Source organism: Aythya marila, assembly GCF_965140915.1.
Source record: "Aythya marila genome assembly, chromosome: 3".
NCBI classification, from domain to species: Eukaryota; Metazoa; Chordata; class Aves; order Anseriformes; family Anatidae; genus Aythya; species Aythya marila.
This window is the reverse complement of record NC_139044.1, coordinates 35,224,362-35,244,022: the sequence shown is the minus strand read 5'-3', so window position 1 is coordinate 35,244,022 and position 19,661 is coordinate 35,224,362.

Genomic DNA, 19,661 nt, shown 5'->3' with positions numbered 1-19,661 from the left:
AATAAGGCCTAGTTTGTAATTTGTGAATTATTCAAACACAAAATACAGGAAGCTTGTAAAGACTGGAAATAAGGGATTGGTCAGAAACTACATGTAGATGCCCCTTTCTACTATCCACCCTTCAAAAGCATCAGCTTTGTCAGCAGCCTTTAAGCAACACAATTATCCTAAACCACAGAGAAAGTGGACAATGGAGTAACAGCGTATGTAGAGAAAACAAAAAAGAGCATATTTGTGCATTAGGCATAACAAGGAAGATGTCTAGAAGAAGGGACAAACTAAGAGTAAGGAGAAAGGAATTCACAAGAACTGGGAGATGGGACACAGCTGATGGCAATACTACATGTCATCGCTTTAGCAGTAAATCCATCTGTCCTTTCTTTCCAGTGATATCCCTGACTTCTGAGGCATGGACAAATTCTCCTCCCACCCTCAATGATACTTCTAATATTGTCTTGTGCCATTGAAATATATTATATCTCAAGCAAGAGTTATGAAATTGATACAGAATTTGACTACTGAAACACAGAGTTTGTGCTGTGCAGAAAGTCAGATGCACCTAGTGATAATCCCTTTCAGCTTTAATATCTTCTAGTCTGTATGGATCAGCTTCTCCAACAGCCTTATCTTACAATAGGAGAGCGAAGGTGACTTTACATGTACATGACATGATGGCTGAGACCCAGGCCCAGCCTCCTGATGTACTGATTCCACAGGACTCCAGGTTACCCAGTCTTACAGCACTGGCGAAAAACACTGACCTGTGGTATGAACCACTAAGTCTTAACAGAACTAATATGCAAGCAGCTGCAGTTTTAGATTTTACACTTGACACATTGAGTGCTCACTTTTCTCATCTTCATTTGTCTTTATACTTGGTTGGAAGTGGGGAGGAGGAGTTGGAGGGTTTTAACCTGCAGGGGTCATGGCTATCATTTCTATCCAGTCCCTTCTTTTGATGCTATTAGGACCTCAAAAACTGCATTTTGATTTGCTTAGTAATCAATAAATGCAGGGGAGTTCAAATCTAATGGTAAATACAATTTGTCAGAAGGGAAAAGATACTTTCAGATTTAGATCATATGGGAAAAATACATTTGTGATCTTAAAGGAAAACACTGGCCTGAGGCTTTAAAGGCCTCTCCTGCTATCACCTGTTTTATCACCTGCATTTGATCTAGGCAATATAGACAGGTTTGGGTACTCAAAAATAAAGCCAGGTTGCTCAAAAGAGGACAACAGTATTATAACATGGCTGTATCAACATCTCACATTTGCACTGAATTATGGGGAGAAGAAAAAAAGAAAAAAAAAAATCATTTTTATGTTTTTCTTAATATTTTAATGTTAGTAGCTTACTTATTACTATATGAACTTGCCCCCAAAAGTGATCCATTTTGTCATTAGATTACAGCTCAACAATATTTCAATTCTACTTTTGTCCTGACAAGTCATCTAGATCTCTGGTTTCAAGATGCTATTCAGTTCGACTGCTCACACACACCTTTGTCTTTTGCTGCCCTGCAATATGCCTGAGCCCAGACCCACTGTGATCATCACTAAGGTTGGGACTTACTCTTTCATGACCACTTAATCACCAGCCTCACTGCTGAAGCTGGCAACAGACGTGACAATTAGTGTGAATTACAGTGACCATTTGCATGGTAAAAAATGGTGTCTAGAAGATCTGAGAAGAAATTTTCAACCAACATGAATTGAGAACAGAAAAGCAACATCTGAAAAACTGCGAAGTGCCTGGCTCATGAGAATAAATAGGTGTGCAAGACATACATTCTCTTTCCACTCTAGCAAATATCTTCATCACTACAGCACTCAAAGGAAATACAATTTAATGAGGGAAAGATTTAAGTCATTGCAACCAAGTTCAGATTTAGAAGTATGGAAATGTCTTGTTCCTTGAGAAAACTGAAAATGAAATACTGCACTCTATCTGAATTTTAAAAAATGCAATGGTCATGTGGAAAAGGCTCAGTATTTCACATTCTTATAAATCTAGGAACACAAGAAGGTTTTGGTACAAAACAGAAGCCCTGGTTTTTGCTGAGCTCTCTTGTCTAGACTCGGCATCACAGGAACTCATTTCACAGAGTAATTGCACAGGCATTAGATCAGAATGCCAGCTCTCCACTAACCTAAACTGAGGTATAATCTATGATAGAGACACATTTTGCAAATTTGCTGTCATACTGGTACTTCCTGGAAGATGCTAAGGACTTTACAGGGAAAATATTCTTATCAAAAAATAACATAAGATGCAGTAAGGGCAGCAGCTTCTTAAAGAAAAAAATTTTAGAGCAATCCAAAGTTAATCTGTGAAGCCTGTTGCATCATGAAAACTCACAAAACCTAATATTTAGCAGTACTGAAAAATAACTGGATATTGATATAGGTAATGAGGACATCCATATGCTAATTTGAAAGTCTACAGAAATTAAGGGACTTGGAAACCTTTATGACTTTATTACCAGCTCTGAAAATGGGATAATACTAACCTGAAGGTAAGTTGTTTGCAACTGTCTATCATTCAGACACTTACAGTACTCACTGCAGAGTCCTGTTTCAGAGATAAAGCAATGTTAAATGGACTGCCAAGATGATAAGGCAATGGTCTTCTTTCATTCGGTGGGATCATCTGGATGGAATGCCTCTGGAAGAGTATGCAAAGACTTTCTTAACATGTAGCTTTATAGATTTACCTGTAAATCTACCTAACAGCTGCTGTAAAACTCTGTTAATGAAGACCAAACTCAGTCATCTGCATAACCAGGTAGCAGAGTAACTATAAAAATTGCTGTGCTTTCCTGGCAAATCCTTACATCCAGAGCTACACTCTTCTTTTTCTGATTGAGACATCAAAGAAAAGACATGTAGAAATTATACATGATGAATCTGGAAAAATGGCTTCAAATCAGGCACTCCTACTCCTGCTACGCCTTGCTGCAGTGCAGCAATGGATCCACCCTGCTGCAGAGCAGTAGACTCACAAGCTTTCTGCTGACACCTCTGGTGAAAGTGGAACAATTTATTTGTGTCTGTTAAATAAGTGATTTAAAGCCTCCTGGAGGATCGGTGCAACCCACAGGAAGCTGCTATCTAGAGTTTTGCCCTGCAGAGTCCTACACCTGTCTGACAGTGACTCTCTGGAAGGATTCCTACAGCTGTGAAATACAGATGCATAATTATTGCTGTCAGGAAAAGTGTTGTGACTGCAGTCCTGCAAACACTGCGCTGCAGTTCCCTCCTATTCTTCATTTCAGCACAGAAGTCATTTTTGTGAAGCTTTCAAAAATGCAAAAGTTAAATGAGCAGCCAGTGTTTATCCATACTGCTCTTCCATTAGGGCTAATCTTGTGAGGGCTGCACTGAGTTAAGACATTCAGTAATTTTAGGCCCCAAGATGTGCCTGGAGACTCTACTGAAACCACAGTTCACTAGAAAGATGGTATTTCTGGTGCTCACCCTAAATTTTCTTTATCTAGACATTTCCTAGTTACTGCCCAAGCTGTGTTTTTCCCTCTTCCCTGCTGCACACTGAAGTTTGCAGATCTGCTTTACATGCTTATCTCAAAGAAGGTTGAAAATGCAAGAAAGGACAGATATGGTAAAATTAATTTAAGTTCAGGGAGGAGCAACACTTACTGCACATTCCATCAAACAGCTCAGATGCCATTGTGACTCACTTGCATAAGAAACCAGACCACATATGTTAGGATACGTACACAGAGATGAGAATATCCATTCAGACAAGTAAAGAAGGTCCCTTAATTCACACTGACTGAAATCTAAAGCTCTGTTTTGCCTCCTGACATTTTGTTAAATAATAAAGAACTACAGTCCTTAGCAGAGTCTCTAACTAAATCCAGTTAGCAAGCAGTCTACACCATTTTCACTTCTCTGTTTTGCAACGGGAACTAGGCTGTAGCAGGAGCTGCCAAGATAGATTTAGCCTGTAACAAAAAGAAATTGACTGGTTTTCATGATATTTAAAGTGCATAGCAAACCGTCATAAATCCTGCTCTCTGTGTATATATATTGCTAAACAGGGCACCAACAGCACATATTTTAAATGGCTCAGAAATTGGTCTATTTGTAATCTTTTTAATTTACTGGCTGTGTTGCAGATTTATTTTTTGTTACCGTGCAGGTGGGAAGCACATGTTGCTCAGTCCAAAGAAGCCTGCTTTTTACCTCCAGTCTTCCTCCTTTTTCTCTGTCACTGAAGCAAATTAAAAGGGAATTAAAAATGGAGGTTGAAGAGGGACAACGGCTAACAGAGGAGAATGGGGTAGCAAAAGATCTGACAAATTAAAAATTAACCTGCACGCTGGAAAATAATTTTCCCAGTAAAGCATAATTGCAGCTTCCCCTGTTGCTCTAGTAAATGAAATTTAAATATTTAACCAGAGTGCTGGCGTCACAACGCCCGCGGTGTGTGCCATCCCCGGCCCAGAGAGGCAGGGGAAACCTTGCAGAACTAAAGTAGCCCTGCTGCTCTCCACTGCATGGGGCTGCTTGGCTCTGCAATACACCTACCTCTTCTGCTCCTGGCAACTCCACCAGCCTCAGGCAGCTGCAGATGGTGGTTCAAATGCCATACAAATGAGGCAGGTGGTGCCAGGTGCTTCTGCTGATGCACTTTATATTATCTCAGATACAAGCAAAGGGCAGTGGGACACCAGCCCTTCAAAAAAAAAAGTGGCATTGTCTACTGCATCCAGGACAAGCTATGAATCTCAGGCATGTATCATGACAAAAAAAAATAATCCAATGCAGCTTTCATGGTCACATAAATGGGAACAAGGCCATTGCTGATAAGCCATTTTCTTCTCAAAGAATTCGACTGCCAGAAGTCCTGCTAAAGCCAACTGTAGGCATAGCCACGTGACACATTTAGAAAATCAGGCCATTTACCAGGTAACAGGCAGGCTCCCTGCAGAGACGGGATGGTTCCTTGGAGTATATGCAATAGCACTCTGTCTAGTATGCTTTTTCAAATGGTCTGTGTAACAGAGCCGCCACCAGACCCTTAATATCTATCCCGTAATCAAACAGCTCTCTCTCATTTCTTGCTGTTCTGCTAAAGCATTCCCTTCTTAATATATTTATCCTCCCCCTACCTTCTTGTACTCACTTTAAAATCACTCCTTCATGATTCTCTTTGGGACTCCCACTTCCAAATACTTAAAGATTGATACTCCTACATTCATTTAAATCTTAATTGCTTCCCTTTTGTAGTAACCAGAAAGAGAGAGAGCATTGTTCTCTCCGTGTTTTTGCCATCCAGAAGGGATCAGGACTGTGCCATGCTTGGCTAAGGAACAGGCATAAAAGATGGACAAATGGCTTATGCAACATATGTTACTGTGGACATTACAACTGCATCAGAACTGTGCCTACTCCAAGCTTCTTCCAGGTAATGGGTCCTCTTCTCCAATCCCCAAAAACATTAAAGTTTGGACTCTGTCCTATTATATATTTGTAATGGATTTTCCAATGCATCCTAAAGGAAGCACAGACACCTGTAATAAATGCAGCTATTTGTAGCTGAGAAAAGTTTCTGCCTGAACAGAACTCAGTCAGGAAAGACAAAAAACAGTGCGCGTGAGGGTGGATTAAATCTCACTGGAAAAATGTCACTTTTTTCCAAAACCCAAGCAAAGCCTTCAAGATGAAAATCAGATCACAGGATGACATAGTTTCCTCTGACTCTGTCATTATCTCATACTGGAGCAGAAGCCCAAACCTTCTTGTGCGAGCATGCTGAGCCTGAGATCTGCATTGCTCTGTAGGCTGCAGGACATCTAATGGAGACAGGTGGGCTTCCCTTCATCCTAGTCAGGATCCCTGGTAAAGAAGGCACAGGGTACTTTTAAACCAGTTTAATGCAGCCTGGTTTGCCTCCAAAGAATACATGTGGCAAATGTGAAACACATGATGAATGCTACCCTAGTCAGGAGGCAAGTAGTTGAGGAAAAAAAAAAACAAAAACAAAAAAACATGTCTCATGTAGCCAAAATCAACCTAAAACCCTGAAGATCATGCCTGGGTCTCATCTTTGAGATCTTTAGGTCACCCAAGGAGTATTACCTTACCTAGGAGAAGTAACAGGAAACACATGTAACATACCCTCATGGGTCTTGCAGTCACAGAAAGTAATGTCAACTGGTCTTAAAAAACTTACACTGGGAAAGAGAACACAATTCTTAGGAGTTGAGCACAGCTTGCAAGACTACTACTCCTGCTATGCTGCTCCCAAAGACTCCATTTGAATATCATTAAGTATCAGAGCTGTTTAGCAGCCACTGGGATGGTTGTCAAGTCCTATCCCTACTAAGAAAATGAAGTTACACAGCCCCTTTCCACAGATTCTGGGCCTACTCAGTATCATCCTCCATACAGTTTGCCTGGTTATCTGGTGTCAAGATTCATGGACTGAATCATCTACACAGTATGTACTACACCACGAGTCCATAACAGCTTCTATAAAGTAACTTTACAGTCACCCCTTACCTGCTTATTCATAAGCCCCTGTGCTAAGAGGCAGGAATCATCTCACAAAAACTAATACCTGTAGCACATAAAGCCCCACTGAATAACCCTCATGGTCTATTCTGGTATTAATACCTAGGAAAGTATAAGGCTTGAGTATCTATGCCTTTCTCTGCAAGTCAAAATCTATAACCACTGGCCACTTATTTCACAAGGAAAGAGCTGCAGCAAAAAAACAACCCTCTCCTTCCTAGTAGTAAAGTGTACCAAGCAAAATCTGCCTTCCTTTTATCTCTAGTGTCTCTGTCTTTTTGATTCAGAAATCACCCTTTAACTCTGAAAGAGCCACCTTCTTCTTTCACTCTTATAAAATCAGGTGTTCAGAATCAAATGAAAACCTAAGGAGGGAACACCTAAGCTCTTGGGGTCTCTGCTCATCAGAGCCATTAACCTGACCTCTCCATGTGGTCTTCTAGGAGCAGCAAGTGTTTTTACAAAGTCTTTTTACACAAGAACAGCGAAGTGATTTCTCTACACTCCAGCATGGATGAGAGGGTCTGGAGAAAAGTAAGTCCTTATTTGCTTTTCTTGGCTAGAACTGTTGACACTTTACCACAGTGGTGATGAAAGGAGGCAATCCTTCAGCTAAAAGGTAGCAGGCATTTGGGGCTTAAGACCTATCTGTGTTTCTCCCTGATAGCTCCATTTACAGGGCAATGTTTCCTGTATGATACTGTTGTTCAAGCACAAAGCTGCTATGGCTCCTGGATTAACTGGATTAAATATTGAAAATAGAAGGTCCCTTAAGCTTCTGTGAGAAACTTAGAAAAAACAAAAAAAAACACACAGAAGTTGAAGGGAATGTGCTAGCAAATCTGGAGGGGAATGTTGGTGGATAGGGTAGGTTGAGAATGGTTTGGTATAAATCCATGAACATCTACAAAGACATAGACCTTAGCCAGCCTCTGTATGTGACAAGTTTAAGACCTCAACTTAGCAAGCTTTTCAGTGTATTCATATCCAGTAGCGGAGAGCTCCTTAGGAAATAGACAACATCTGTGCACCTAAAGGAACTTCTAAATTAGCTAATCACTCTCTGTCAAATCCAATTTGAATATTGCACTTCTCAAAGGGACAGGACATTCTGAGTCATGCTGCAAAAACCACAGTCTTCAGGTCACCAAGCTGCTTTTCCTCCCTCATGCTCAGAAAGGTCAGATTTCAAAAAGAATCCAGGTGGATAGATGCATAATGTATAAACTCATAAGTGTAAACCAGATTACAGTGATTATACAACAACACAGCCTGGCTGAGTTTCATCTCTGTGTTAGGCAATTCTGAGAATCACTTGCCAAGTGATTTATTGTTGAGTTCCTCAGAAAAGTTTGGTCTCACAAGGCCCTGAAGCTGCAAACTGAAGCAAATACATTCTTCCATCAAAAATAAATATAAATAAAAATGGAGAGGTGGTGCCTTAAATCTTGGTGTATGTAAGCCTGGCTCAACATCCTTTTTGCAATAGGAAGGTGTTTCCTGTAATATGATTGCTTTTGTAGAAATCAGAAACAACTGTTCAATTAAGAGCAGATTTACCTATCTTACCAGAAGAATTTTCTTCTGTAGCAGGGATCCCCCAAGCTGAGAATAAAGAAAGGTGATCTTTTGCAGCTATACCAATGTAGCAGAGTCATTCAGCACTCAAGCAAAAAGGTATGAGTCTAGCTAGCTTTGCTATTTTTCCTCCTCTAGTACTAATTTTCAGTGGCAGAACTGATCACTGCAAGCTGTTTTTTTGAAATCAGACCTCACAATGCTTCCTTACTATGTGAAGGCTGCTGAAATGTTTGGGCAGAAACACCTGTGTTATGAAAACTGAAGGCCGCCTCACCAAACAGAGCATGCAGGCTGAGAAAACCCAGGGGAAGCCAAGGAAGCTCTGTCAGTTTACACTGGCTCAGACAGAGTCCTGGAACATGAGGTGGAGGTGCCTAACAAATATTTATCACAAATCTTTAAATTCTTGAGAAATACCTGACATAATGATCTTTATCTTCCTCAAATCTACACCAAGATGCCTGTTGATCAGATCTGGGGTGAAGCTCGGTATGCTTAAGCAGAAGGGTACTCTTGCCACAGTCAGCAAGGGCCACCGTGCAAGGATTAAAGGCTAGTACATACTTTTGCTGTACGTGGCAAAGGGCCCCCATGCCCTAAGTTCAGTACTCAAGCAGTCAGATTCTGCTTTCACATAACACTGACATAAACCTACAATAACTCCACTGAAATTAGTGGCATTACTTTAGTTTATACCACCGTGCAATAATACCAGAACTTGACTGTATTAACTGTCTCTTAATTGTGCTCTGCACTTCTGAGGATACCTTTGCCAGAGATGTTAAATTTCTGCAGAATTGTCTATTATTTGGGGCAACTGAGAGATTTCTATCTTGGTAATATTTATTTCTTTGCTTCTATCAGAGTGGCCCTGAGGAGCCATCTTTCATCCCTGAGTGATACTGATAAATTCCTTACTATGTATACAGCTCTCCTTTTCAGTGCTTGAACTGAATACATTTATAGAGCAGATATTATTCTAATCTGGAAAATTTACCCCACGAGCGAACGTGCTATTGTTTTCATGGCTTAGCTGAGATGCTGCTGCTTTCTTCTCCCTGGTAACAGTTCTGGCTGGTGGAAGAAATCTTAAACCAAAGAGATCTAAGGGCATCTAGTGGTTCAGAGGGAAAACTGCATCTTCATGCCAGCGGTTTGTGGGTGGACTGACTGCTTTCATAAGTGAGGTGGTGATAAAGTGTGCTACAGAGGAAGAGTGTCACCTATTCCGAGCCAGGTCAGCAGCAAATCTCTGATCTCAGTCACAAAACTTCAGTCTTTTGGAGCTCTGCTTGTGTCACTTCCCCACCAGCATCATCACCATCAAATGGCAGTGATGGGTACAAGATAAGTTTGGGGGAACCCAGGGATTTGGTCTTTTGGCCTTTGCATCAGTTCACTGACTGCAACAGAACAGTCCAGTCCTAACTGGGCTATAAAAACTTGTGATTGTGACACAAAGCCAAATGTGGAATTCTGCCTCAGCTGTGCTTGTATGATTAATGGCAGGTATTTAAAACCTGAGGATTTACAATACAGAAATGCTACTTACTCCCACAAGAGCTGTCCTTTTGAGGACAGAAGCACAGGAGAAGGAGTGTAGCTGCCATAGCCACATACATACCATTCAAATTCTTATTCTTGTCCCTGTAAATGTCAATAGCTTGGCTAAGAGTGTTCATTTTGTGAACTATTACACACTACTTTGAGCCTATTTTTGTATGGCCTACAGGTAGACTGCAAGGGGCTTCTTTCTAAACTCTGCATCTTGAGGGCAATTGTTAAAATTTAAGTATCCAGAGGCCCCAGCTGAGACCAGACCTTTGCTGTGCCAAGTGTCGAGCAAAAATATAAAAGAGCCCCAGGTCTAAATTAATAATCTGAAATAAACTGAGGTGAAGGGAAAGTCATTTCATTTGTAGTGCAAAGAAATAACACCGGACAGAGATGAGCAAGGAGGATGAATGGAGACTGACTGTCACTTCTGTGTCCATCACCTCCCCCAAAGGCCTCTCCAAGCTCCCCACATGAACTGCTCTGTGTTTTTTGTGGTACAAGATAAAGCATGGGCATTTAAATGCCATGTCTGGGAAAGCAACTATACACTTCCATCCTGATTGTCAATTAGATCTGTACACACTATAAGAAGCAAAAAGCATTTTATTAAGGTTGAAAATTCACAATACAAAGTTAGAAAGTGGCAGAATGATGACAAAAACAGAACTTCAGTTCTCTTGTGTCTCTGTCATGGCACACTTCAGTTCTGTGATTGCTTGCTATTTTTCTCAGCAGCCCCTTGATATATTTTGCAGACCTGGGCTGAACTGATCATCGAAATTATGCATGGCAACTAGCAGAAAAGCTCTCAGCTTCTGAAGAGACCTATGCTGAATTCAGTAATTCTAGCAGAAAGAGGTCTGTAGTTCACCTGAACAAAGTTAGACTTATTTATCAGCTTTTTCCAAAACAGCATATTTTTGTCAAAATCCTTCTGAAGGTAACAGGGAAGACCTATGCCAAACACACAATTGATGTGCTTATCAGAGAGTGGATAGTTTAATATTTAAACACACTTGGAGCCCTCAGCAAATGGATCATGCAGTGACAGAGCATACGTTTTTGTATGTAGGAAGTCCTGGCAAACATGCATTGGGTTCTAGCTACTGTATGAAGAGTCACTTCACAGGAGTACACGAATGCTGTGCTACTTCATGTTTGTCTTTGCCAAAGCAAAGATATCTAAATGGTGGTTCTGGTACTAATTCAAATATGTGGCAAGGAAGATCTGAAACAATTAGGCTGAAAAAGACAGGCAGAGTAAATGTGAGTAGTGATGGGTAATTCTTCCAGAGCTGCTTTGTTACTAGCAAGAAGTAGAACTTCATTCAACACTGCTTACTCTTGGAGCAGATAGATCACAGATGTTTTTTTTTCTCCTCTGGCATACTACACAAAAACAAGGCATCCTTGAATTCCCAAGTGACCGTAGATTTGCATTTCGAGCAAATAACTTCAGCAAATGTTACCCTGTTTAAATGTCACCCACTATCATTACATTGTTCTTCACCATGTTTAAAAAAACAACCAAAGAACAACAAAAAACAGCTGGAAATTGAGAGAGCTGGAATGTATCTATTTTATTCAGATTACAGAGTCCAGGTTGATGGCAAATGATGATACTGCTGGTGTCAAATACCTCAGAGAGTCAGCAGCTCTGAGCAAACCAGAATGCTTGACTTAATTTCAAAGTGAAAGTATTCTGGGTAGTAGGAATATTTCAAAGGGTTGAGATAGATACATCATGACAGAGGCCTAAAGGTAAAAAATGATTGTAGCTATGCAGTCTTTATTGATTCAATCACAGGAAAGCTACTTGAGGAAGATAAAGAGATTTAAGGTAATGTTAGATATAAAAAAGAGTAAGCTTATTCAGAGTTATTATAAAGAATAACATTATTAAGAAGTGTATTTTAATGCTGCATATCCCTGCTAGGAAGAAAACTGGGAAGAGAGCTTGTATTCCTGCTCCAAGATACTTAGTGAAAGTGGCCCTGGTAAGATCACTGAAGAGGAGGAATACTTTACTCATATATACTCAAATATCTTATATGCTCATATATATGGATAGCATACCCTTAGCTATCTATGTCAGTTCAGGGGTTATCTAAGGAAGACTTGTGCATATCTTTAATATTAATATATTGCCCTCTCCTTATAACTCCACTTAAATACTTAAATAATCAGTTTCCAATAAGTTCAATTAAGAAGCTGCTTCTCTTCATCCATCACACAGAGCTGTGTGAGCAGTTGAGGGGGGGGGGAAGTGTCTATGAATATTCAGATGGGTTCTCTGTAGAGACATTTCTTGCTCCGTGCAGGAGGAGGGTGGTTGTTTGTGTATGTGTGAGTATCTGTTTTTCCATAAAATTATGAAAACAAATATGAAAGGAAACCCTGCAACAGATCCACTGGGGGGAAGATAACAAAACTCATTTCTTCATTTAAAAAATGTTTTGTCATCTTTCTTATATGAAGCATAAACACCATTACATGTGACCTTCTAATACTTTTTTGTCTCCTCTGAAAATAAGAAATCACTGATAATAGCTTGTAAAGTGTAGAATTGTAAGAGTGGGGTCATAAGGTTATTCTACAACTGCATCAATAAGATTGTTTAGTAAGTCCCCCCCAGCAGAACCAAGAGGGATACCAGCATTTCTTGAAAGTAATAGCACTTGATGACAGGTGAATTGACTAATTCTAAACTCATACACTACTTGCTTCAAGTGAAGAAGTAAGGCTTACTTCTACATTATCCTCTAGGGAAATCAGATAGTTTATTTCTCTCTCACTCATGTTTTTTTCTTTCTTTTTTTTTTTAAATATTTTCTGCAGGAAAGTTCTTTTAAAGACATTCAGGACAGCAATCTAACCACTGATCTCTGGGGCAAAGATTCTGTTCAGTCTATGGTGTAACTTCATGCCAAAGTCTAGCTAGTTTATCCACTTGCTAAAACTTCCCTATTTTCCTCCTAGCATGTAAAAATTAATGAAAGTCCTACAAAGAAGAGAGCTTTGCAACAGGTCTGTGTCAAAACTCTTTGTTTTTTTCCCCAGTTATGCTCTGATTTGCCGCGTTACCTTATAAATAAGTTGGTCAGATTTGCTTGTGCCTTGCTTTCTTCTGCTCTGTACTATGGAGGTAATTAAAAACGCCTACCTCAGGGGAATGCTTTACACTGATACTTAATGGATTAACATTTGTAAAGCTCTTTGAAAGCCATAGATTTGGGTCTCTACACAAATTCAAAGTATTGTTATATTGCCGGATAAACAGACTTTTCTCAAGACCAGTCCTTCTTTGTTCACAATATGTGAAAGACGATAAAATTTGGGGATTGATACACTAGTATAATTCAGATAATATATAAAAGCTTGCTTACTTGCTTTTCCTTCTAAGAACATATCTTGTCTTTAACATCTTCTGCTTATCTTAGCCTGAAATTCTCAGTGTACATAAAGGAAACAAAGGACTTAATGACACAAATGCGTGTTTTTTGAAATTCTATGTCAGGTGTTGGAGAAAATGCATATTCCAGTTAGAATCCAAAACATATTTATTTATTTATTTTCTTCATGCAGTGGACAGGCTAAGAGAAAGCTTAACTTAAGCAGACATTTTCCCCATAGCTGTCAAATGATGTTATCTTTCTAAAGAAGAGGAATGTCCCCTTCTAGACCGTGGTAGCAAGAACACTCAAATCTTGCTATCAGAGTTGTCTTTTAGCTTTGACAGTAAAGGTCTGTAAAGATAAGGCATGAAAAGTCTAATTCTAGTTCTCTAATTCTATATGTATATGGTTTATCTAAAAATTTTGCCTGCCTACTGAGAACAGTGAGACCTTCAAGTCCGTACTTATTTCTCAAGTCCATAACTAATCACTGTTAACAGGACAAATGTAAATGGCACACCTGAAGTCTTCAACATACATTGGATCATACAGCTCCAAAAAGAGTCATATGCCCCACCACCACACCATGCACCAGCTTATGTTTTCCCCATACTTAGGTGATAATGGAAGTGAAATCCACCCAAACTAATACCAGGTTACGCTATATATGTGCCTCATGCCTCTTGGCAATAGCATGGTTTTGGAATGCAGCTTTTAAATACAGAAAGGTTTTGATCCTTGTTCTAATTTCTCTGTTACTTTCTTCCTTCCTTACAAAATAAGTCCATTTCTTTTCCTAATCCTGCCTAACACACACAGATGAAATCTCAGATCCTTTTTTGCTGGTTATAACTAAAGTGATATTTGGCTAAAATGTTACAAGTAATCACAAAACTGCTGATAATCCTAAAACAAATAAGATAGTTGTGGTGAAGAGCCCTTTAGGGTGCAAAATAGCAAAATCGGGGCTGTGAAAATAACAACTGAGGATTTCTTCAAAGATTTGGATTTGTTTTCATCATTTATAAAAGCATTGTAAAGAGAGATATAAGCTTTCCAATAAATAAAAGATTTTCTACATATACACCAAGGGAAATTGAAAAAAAGTTGACTATTTTTAGCAAAGAGATTTGGGCTACATACAAGGAGTTGCATTCTTTCTAGTGGACTAATGAAACACTATACCAGGCTGTTCAGAGATGTGGAATCGCCTTTATGCATAGCTTAAAAGAGAAGCTAAACAATCTGAGAATGGTGTCCAGCTAGCTGGTCTTCTGAAAGAATAGGAGATTGGAGTGTATTAGCTGTTAACCTTGCTTCCAAGCACATAGTTCTATTTAATGTGCACGTATGGTATTTCTAGTTGTAGTGCATATCCTACTCTCAGCTTGGTTTATGCCAAGTAGTCATATATTTATGTAGCAGCCTTTAGAGGCTTGTTTTTCAAAGCAGAGCTCATTTCATAAAGCAGATGAGAATCAATATTTTTACAAGTGGTGTAGGAAAACAATGATTCCCCTGAGGTCAGTCAACAGCTTGTTTTGATATGTGACTGCATGAAACTTAAAGAAGTCAAATCTTGAAGGGTCCCTCCCTTACCTCCTGTTCAATAAGCTATACTGTTTTCTTGTTTGATTGTCTCTTCTCTTACTTTAAATGTTCACTTGCATTTTTTTCTTTATTTTAATATAAATGTGCATTTGCATGTGACTTCATTTTAAGCCTTCTATTCTTTTGGAGTATTTCATTGGGTTTGTTTTATTCCAGAATGGTATTTTGGAGGGTTTTGCTACTATATCAAAGCTGATGGTTGTTTTCCATTTGCTAGTTGGCTCTGAGTCATCAGTAGAACAATGTTCACAAAAGTGGAAGCAGCCAGTATCCTATTCACCCAGGAGATGTTGACACTATGGACAGAATTCAGCCTATGTCTTGTGATGTATTGAGAAAGGTCAGTGTCATGTTCTTCTGTTGTTTGATGTTCAAAAAGAGCCAGATCATCTAGATGTGTGAAGAAGCTTTCCACTATGTCTTTTCCCCCCACCCTACCTCCCATGATATGCTAAGATGAATCCCATGGGTTTTTATACAACAATAACCACTACAGCCTGGTGTAGGAGATGTGTTATTTGAATAGACACATTAATCTCAAGATACAAAGATGCAAGATATTTCAAGTTATAGTTAAATTCTTATTTAAATCATTGGGACATTAATATATGAATAAGAAAAGATCATTTCTGTGGATGTCTTCAGTTTTGCTTTGGAATAAATGAATACTGTCAATACTGGCTTTGGTTTGGTATTGTGGTTTTATTTTCAGTTTTTTGGGTTTGTTTTTTTTTTTGGTTGGATTGTTTGTTTTTTTGTTTGTTTGTTTGTTTTTTGGTCACAATGCACAATGAAATATTCAGCTGTGATCATGACTTCATTATGGGGAGAAAAAAGAACATCCATTTAAGTGGACTAATAAGTTGCTTTTGACAATTTCTCATAAACAAGCAGATTCAAGAATACAATGCCAAAAGCATGCATCTATCTGTTTCTGTGGGTAAAATAGATCTGATTCAGGAATAGCCTAATCAAAATATAGTTTTAAGAATTCTGGCAAGCCCGCTTGCTTCAGTGAGGCAAACAAAACCTTTTAACATTCATTAAATGTCTTCCTGATTTGATGCCTGTAATAGGAAGCATAGGGGATACTTTCTTTACCTTTTGAAATGGTATTCCATGATTTCTTCTGATTCAAACGTGTGTGCTCATTCAAGACTTTGCAGTTCATCTTATGAAATTTGTGCAATGGTCTAACTCAGTTTTGCAAACTGCTGTGTGTTAGTAAGCCTGTCTTCCTACCATTACAACTTGTTCTAGATCTTACTGATATCACTGGACTTGCCCTGAAGAGGAATCTGGATGAGAAGGTCAACAAATAGCAATGCAATATACTCTTGGGACTTTGATATGATGAGGGCATGATGATCATTAGTCCTCTGGAATCTTGTTCTGGTTGCACGCTTTTTTTTTTTTTTTTTTTTTTGTTTTGTTTTTTTTTCACAGAAGTCATTCTATTGACTTCTTTTATTTTGCAACAGAATTAAGTTTGTTCCCTCTTTTGTTGCATATTTGGATACATTAATAGGTGTTTGTTGTGGGGAGAGAATGTTGAATTTCAGTCACTCTTGAACAGTGGGATTCAGTGACTAACACAAGCTAGATCCTAGTCGCACAGGGCATTAACCAGCATGAGCTTAACAACACAGTGTTAAAAATGAGTCACTTAATTAACAAAGGCAGGGAGTGATTAGTATAGACCAGAATAAATGATATCCAGCTAAAAATATTTTCTCTGCTTCATTCTTTCAATTTATTTTTACTTTAAATTACGTAGATTAGGGACACCAGACTGATGTATTTCATCATAAAGTCCCAGCCTGAATTTTGCAATAACAGATAACAGCATCAGGTAAGTATGCAGCAAGTGACTCTACAGATGCTCATTTAGAGCTGTGTTGGTTAGGTGAGTGTGTGCTTTGGCAGGGGAGTTTTAAGTCAGCTGACAGTAAGTCCCAGAACACTCAAAAATGTAATGTGTTCTCTACTGTGTATCTTTCTAAGCGTCAGCCAGACATCTAAAGACAACACAGAAAACACCAGGCTTATTACCATAGAAATAAGGAACTTGCAGATTTATGTATGAAACTATCACATAGTCCACTTCTGACCAAAGCTGAGTACTCTCTCTTCTAATGCTTAACGTACAGCTTGTCTCTATATATTCAAACTATTGTGTTCTACCTTGCACTGCTTGTTTTCTGTCTAAATTGGAATTACTCCCACCCCATTCTGTCATGTCATTTAGTCATTCCTTGCACTGTTCTTCTAGTAAACCAAAAGGGCTGGTTAGTAGCAGGTCTTTCCTTCATTTTCAGTTTTAATTTCTGCTGTTTCTACTACTGATCACCTCATTACTGACAGCAGCTCACTAAAAACATTTTCTTTTAAATGTCAGCAAATTCTTTGTACTGCCTTCTTGACAGCTCATGTTTCCATTAGGAATAAAACAGGACTGTGAACAAGGTATTTGGTCCCACGAGCCTGCTTCCTCCTTGCCTCCAGGTTTGTAGGGATGTTCTTTTACTCCCCACCTCTAAAATGGAGATGATAATTATGTTCTACAGGAAGGGAAGGTTAAAATAGCTTATAGCTTGTTTCAGTCAGATGGCAGGAGCTATACATGTATTAGAGATGTAGCAGAAAAATGCAAATCAGAACTGAAGTATGGTAGGCAACCATAACAGGACTGAAATAATAGCATGCTGCAAGATCAAGACAGAAAATGCAGTACAGGATAACTTGCTAACTTCCCCATGCTGTACAGAGCTGAAGCTACACTGATCACTCCCTTTGTTTATGTTCCTATTATCACTCATTTACTGATGGCATTTTACTTTTAAACAACTGCTCCTGATAAGCTTATTGTGGTCTCCTATGTGCCCACAGGAGAATTACAGCAAAAGAGAATGTGATTAGAGGCAGCTGCCAAAATTGGAGGGTAGAAAGAAACAAAATTTAAGTTACATAGGAAATGAGGTGAAATGAAATGAACTAGCCCAGCTGAGATAATATAATGGTATATGCATTTGCCACACTTATAAATAAAACATTGACTTGTTATTGCACTTCCAGGGTGTACAGATCCCAGGGAATTTAACATAACATGATGCACATGTAGGGGCAGAAGGCAAGGTCATATACAAAAATGTGATGTTGGAAATGGCTTTCATGTGGTCTGAGGAGAAGGAAGGGGGGAGGAAGGGTGGGAGAAAGCAAAGAGTATTTAAAACTATACTCTTTTTTTTTTTTTTTTTCTTTAGAACAAAATTCTAATCAGGACCTGGGCATAGAAAATACGTTAGTTAGACTTATAGTGCAGTCACTCAAATGATACAAGATAAGTGTCACTTCATTTTTTACTGTCTTTGAAAGGTTTCTACGTCTTTTTCAATTTTTATCACCAACTCAATTCATTGAAGCTTGATGTTTTCATTACCAGCTGATGCAAACCTTTCTGATAAACAGAAGAAAGCGTCCAAATAATGTGATGTGTCTTGTTTAAAATACACAAACATCTGGGCTTTAAAAAGCCAGTTCTCTTTCTTTAATTCCTGGTGTTTTGAAAGGAAGGAGAAACTCAATAGTGTGTGTTCCAAATGGAGTGGGCGAGAATTTGATGAATGAACAAAATATAATTCAGAGGTATCCTGCAGAATGTCTTTGATGTAAATGGGATCTCAAAGTACTTTATGAATTTAAATTAGATAGAAGGATCAAGAAATTAAAAGCCAGGAGAGGAAATTAGGAATTTTATTCAGCTCATGAGGCAGAAAGATACAGCTTTAACACAAAAGTAGAGAAAGGTCTTACACTATGGTAGTAGAAAGTTGCAATGAATAAAATATATATGGAAAGCAATTCTAAATGTGTTTATTAAATGTGTGTAAAATTCCTTGAAGGTTTGCAGTTCATTGGAAACTGAGGGTTCTAGTGGAATGGCAAATACAGAAGATTTATTTAAGAGAAGTAACTTCATAACCTCTCTAAAGGTGCCAGGGAGGAAGAAAAACATTTTCAGCTTCTCCAGAAAGATTTTAGAGGAGGCAGGAAAAATGGCTGTTCATACAGATTAATCCATTTTCACTCTTTATGAATCATATTATGCAAACAACCTCTGTTTTTTTACATATGTATTTCTTTGGGACATTTTTTGTTTCTGTGTTGTTGTTGTTGTTTTGCATCCATTCCTTCAAACAAGAACTTCTTTTTGTGGAGTTTTATTGGCATTTTGAAGGACAATTGACACCCAAGTTATTGATCTGTGTCTACCTGCTTACTTGTCATTTTCTCAAAGTCATTCTGTATTTCATTTTAAAACCTGCAACAAACACATTAGGTTCTTCTCAGGTCTTTATAGCATTGCTGCAACACTGAAGTCAATAACTGAGGAAATCTTTCTGTATAAGGAATTAATTTAAATCTATGACCAAACTAAAGTGTCTTTGACAGTGCTCATCAGAGTATTGCTGTCTCCAACCACTGGGTCATTTCAGTACTGTTTGTACTGATTTCAGCTGTTCTGGACCTCAAGGAAAAAAAATCTGGTTTCTCTTGCAAAGTAGCATTGGCTTGTAGGCACAACTACTAAATTTGTCCTGTTGCTTTCCAGCCTCCCTTCATTGTTGCTGATTTCAAACATTTGTCATCACAGGCAAAGGAGGACATGACAGGAATGCCATCATGTGCTACACCTGGATGCTGCCTGCTCTCACTGTATTCCTGAGGTTTAGAAATACAGCCTGGGGGAGTTACCTTTTTGTAGCAGTTTCTTGGTCATCTTGACAGCTGCCTGTGTGTTGCCAGCAAAGAAGACATGATGAAAAGAAATTTTTATGTTTGATTTCTGTTGATGTTGCAGAGTGTGCAGCATTCCCAAATGCTGGATGGAGCAAGATGATTTGCATGTCATATCATGAAGCTTTTACATAGAGGAAAGCAAATCTCTGGCATTCAGTTCTGTAGACTCTTCTT